Raw genomic sequence first — 5,144 nt, 5'->3', positions numbered from 1 at the left:
AGTCTTGAATATAGACTTTTTTTTTAATGTCATCGAAATTATATGATTATAATATGATTTCTTGTAATTTAAAAGTAGGCTACTAAAAAACAACACAAAAACGTTATTCGCTCATAATTAGTAATCGAAATGTTTTTTTCTCTTCTTTTTTTATTTTGTTTTAAATGGTCAATAAATATTAAACTAGCAAAAATACAAACGTATTGTCCGCACACTGATATAACTGCTCCATAAGAATAATTTATTGCAACGTTTCGACCACCATCAGCCTGACGAAGACCTGATGGCCGAAACATTGCAATAACTTATTCTTATGGGGCAGTTCTATCAATGTGCGGACAATACGTTTGTATTTTTGCTATAGTTTGACTTTTTTTTGTCCTGCACCTGAGCCCTGTGTGGGTTTGTGGGATGTGCGCAACTTTTTTACACTTTGGTAATAAAGATTAAAGACATTCATATTTTTAGAGCTGGGTGGCCGATTTAATGCTAATATACTGTACAGTGTATTGTAGGCCTATGTATGGCTTAATATTGAATAAATTCATATCAGTATAGTCAATATTTATCACAATTAAAATAATTACTGAGTTTATCAGAACTGGCATTTTACAAAATAATCAATAACAATTTACTAAAAGATTGCTGTGTTGCTCAAGTTTCTTTTAGTGCTTGAATACAAGTAACTGCCATTGTATAGAGCTTAGTGAAGATTTTGCAAAAACATTACTTTTGGGACATGGGAATGAGTAAATAACAACAATTTTCATTTCTGGAAGAACTATTCTTATACATTTTTATTGAATACAGGCTCTCTGACTCTCTGACCCCGGTGAACTCAGGGTTGTGGGCATCATTGTTCTTTCGGGCGTATGTTCACCATGCTGTGTCAGTTATACATCAGAAGGCTGTCAGGACCACAGGGATAGAAATATTCATAACTATGCCACACAAATCCTGACCAGCTCTCGACAATGATAAAAGCAGTATTCCAATTTGATTATATTAGTCCACATATTATTAAATGTGATTTCTCTGAAAAGATAAAAAAAAAAGCATTGAATGGTGAATACACTGTCTGAAAAGGCTTACACAGCCTTATTGGTTAACAACAGCTTGTTTATTTTTCTTTTGTCTTTTTTTTTTGCTGATACGCACACTTCCACCTTGCCAGAGATTGGCAGTATGCATAATAAATGTGCTGAGTAAGTGAGAGGTTTACATATTCATAAAGCTATAGTAAGTGAGCACCAGTATAGCAGAAAAACCTTCCGTCTGTTCAAAAACAGACAATTTTGGAAGGTTAAACGCCTTATAAAAAAATAAAATCTACTGCATGCACATGAAATTGTTCAAAATACATTAAAGAAATAGTTCACCCAAAAATTAAAATTTGCCTGAAAATGTACTCACCCTCAGGCCATCCAATATGTAAATTAGTTTGTTTTTTTGTCGAAACAGGTTTGAAGAAATGTAGCATTACATCACTTGCTCACCAATGGATCCTCTATAGTGAATGGGTGCCGTCGGAATGAGAGTTCAGACAGCTGATAAAAGCATCAAAATAATCAACAAGTAATCCACACGACTCCAGTCCATCAATTCACATCTTGTGAAGTGCACTGCTGCATGCTTCTAATAAACAAATTCAAGGCATTTTAAATTTAAACTGTCACTTCTGGCCACAATATGAGTCCATAATCCATAATAACGCATCCTCCAGTGAAAAAGTCCATCTCCTTTTGTCCTCTCACATAAAAATCTAAATATTTGTTTAGAACTGTTTTGGACTGTTTTCGCTTGTAAATGGTGCTTGATCCATGTATATTTCTCTTCTGAGTCAAATAACTTTTTCACTGGAGAAAGCAATATCGTGGTTAGAGTCAAGTAATCCACATGACTCCAGTCCATCAGTTAACATCTTGTGAAGTGAAAAACTGTGTGTTTGTAAGAAACAAATATATAATTTTTACCCATAGCTTTTGGCTAAAATACTATGTTCCATAATAACATTTCCTCAAGTGAAAAAGTCCATCCCTTGTTGTCCTCACATCACAATCCACCGACCAACATATTTGTTTAGAACAGTGTTCATTTGTAAATGGGGCTGGATATATGCATATTTCTCTCCTGATTCAGACAACTTTTTCACTGGAGAAAGCAATATCGTGGTTAGAGTTATATTTATATTTTATCAAGCAATATGAAGTTAAAAACATCTTAATGATGCAGCAATGTTGCAGCTATTGTAGCTATTGCAGCTATTAACATACAGCTATTCACTTCACAAGACAATAACTTGTAGATTACTGTAAAATTTTATTAACTGTTTGAACTCTCATTCTGACGGCACCCATTCACTGCAGAGGATCCATTTGTGAGCAAGTGATGTAATGCTAAATTTCTCAACAAAAAAAAAAAACTTATCTACATCTTGGATGGCCTGGGGGTGAGACAATTTGTCAGCAAATCTCTCGAAACATTTCAGACTATCTGACCTAAACCAACAATTCAGATTAAAAATAGACTCTGACATGTTCATGTAAATATTTCAGTAGCATCTACAGTACCAGCATGTCACACTGAGTTCATGACATCTGATCACAGCAGTTTGGCTGATGCAAATCAACTGCCGCCTTTAAACTATCCTCTTTTGCTTATTGGAATTAATGCAAATTCATTCTAAATGACTAAGTAACTACCTAACCACAAAATCTGAAGGTCATGAGTAACGTTCTGCTTCAGTTGCATCACATTTCAGACTGTGTTTACAGACACATGCTCATCAATGCTACAGAGGCTTCCGCTTGAGCAATGTACGTTTGCTGAATTCGAAGACAAATCACAGAGCCGGGAGTAAGTAGGCAATTACAAAAAGCTGAAGTTGTGCTTTGCATGGAAAACAGGATTAAACTTGAGTTCCAGCCAAAATTTTAAGTCAGTTGTGAATGACTTTAATGCACCCTTTGGGACACAATAAACTTAAACATGCTTGCTGAATTCCGTGAAATTTAACCGGTGGGGTCAGCACAGGTGGCTTTACAGTTCAGTAATAAATATTGTAAAGCTGCACCATTACCCTTTGCCTTCTGTTCTATTATGACGGTAAAATACGTGGTCACACACCGCTGTCCTGGTCTGGCTGTATGACAGCAGCCCAGCTCAGACTGTTTGAGGGTTTGGATGTTAGTGGGCAGCATCCAGGGCTTGTTGGGGGGATTATGGCTGTCTGAGGGAGAGTCTTAGTCCTGCCCAACCCCTCTCAGACCCACCATCTGCTGCTTTCCACTCTCTTCATCTGGAACAATTAAGCTATTTAGAAGACAACAAACCGAGCCAAAGCTGATTAGTGTTTGTTTGTTTGTTCAGTATGTACATTTGCTTCTAAATCCCCCATTATTTAATGATAATTATATAATAGTAATGTAATTTAATTTTTCATTTACAATTACATTTAGTAACTCGTTTGAATTCTCCGCTCAAAATATGCATGCTTTGCATTTGACATGCATTTTGGTCATAAAAATTCAAAATAAGGTTCAAGTCATTAACATTAGTTACTGCATTAGGTATGATGAACTAACACCAAACTTTTTTTTACAGAATTAAAAGACTTATTTTGTTAATTTTTAATTCATGTTTGTTCTTAATTCATTAGCTAAATGCAGATAATTGCACAATTATCACTATATCATTGCACAAATTAACACTCTCTATGTTTAAAAAATAAAAATTAGAAGAGCTACACTTTCTCAACAAGGAGCTGGTAACATCTTTTTTTTTTAAGGAATTAAAGCCACAGCTTCACTGTTAATAGAGAAACGCGCCAAAATGGTGGTAATTCATACATACACAGCCCCTCTCTCTAAATAAACACTTGACGAATTACACTTTTCTGAGAATAGAATATTGAAGTGGAGATCGCTAAACTGCAAAGTTACAGGTGTTTTCAGAAAGCAAGCGCGTTTATCCACAGTGGAGAGAGAGTGCGTGCACATGGTTGCCAGGTTGACAAAGATAAGTAGCACATTTAGCAGATATTTCCGTATCGCGCAAGTGGGAAGATCTGTTTCGGGGATTTATGTCTCTTTATATCAGGCAACCCAGTTGTGTTCCTCTGCGGCCAGATTAAACCTTGTTGTAGACTATATATTATGCTCTATTCATTATTTTTTTTTTAAACCTCGCACTTTTCTACTTTATTTTAAACGTTGATCTTGTATTCAAATTAAGCGCGGTCCACTGCTGCAGACGTGCCACAATATCGATACAGGGCCAGCTGTATTGATACTCGTATCGTCAAATTTGTGACGATACATCGTCGTATCGATGTATCGAACACAGCACTTATATTGTATGGTCATGTCTGCATATATTGCATATATTACAGAAAACTGTTATATATATATATATATATATATATACACATATATATATACACATGTATATATAGTTCTAGTCAAACATCATGATTCACTAGTTCTGCATATAATCGCATATGGCACTTGTTTTCTGTAATACATGCAATATATGCAGACATGACCATACAATGGGGGCCCCAATACTCTACCCATCTGTTGAGTATAACTAAGTTAAAAAGCCAACATGTGGCCCAGCTGGAAACCAAAATGCTGATCATATCAGTGTGGAGCCATACTATGGGACTGTTGTGTCATCACCCTGCTTTACTGATTACTCCTCCACTGAGTGTTTATTAGTCTTCAAAATAATAGATTTCAAACAAAGGTAATTGACAGAAAAATGTATAAGAAGATCCGTACATACTGAGACTGAAACAAGAAGTTTTGCCAATACGTAACGTTGAATTATTACCCATTACCTTCAGTCTTTCGGTAGACTCCATAAGAGATGGATTAGTTCAATTTGATATTGTAGGAAGCACAGGACTGGTGGGACATCTGTAATAGTACCTCTAGTGATGCAGCACTGGGTGTGTAGACTGCAATTTCGGCATTTCGGCAATGTGTGGTTTTGCTTCTGTCACAGCACACACCTGTGGATACAAAAACAGAGAAAACTGTTATTGTGTGTGAGAAGATGCTGCCTGCTGTGATAAAACTCTTGAGTATTTCACTTGCCAGTATGAAATCAAACAAAAGCAAATTGGCAGAAAAAAAAAAAAA

The sequence above is a fragment of the Sinocyclocheilus anshuiensis genome, unplaced genomic scaffold (assembly GCF_001515605.1).
Source record: "Sinocyclocheilus anshuiensis isolate Anshui unplaced genomic scaffold, SAMN03320099.WGS_v1.1 scaffold1215, whole genome shotgun sequence".
In the NCBI taxonomy this organism is placed as follows: Eukaryota; Metazoa; Chordata; class Actinopteri; order Cypriniformes; family Cyprinidae; genus Sinocyclocheilus; species Sinocyclocheilus anshuiensis.
Note: the sequence above shows the minus strand (reverse complement) of the source record.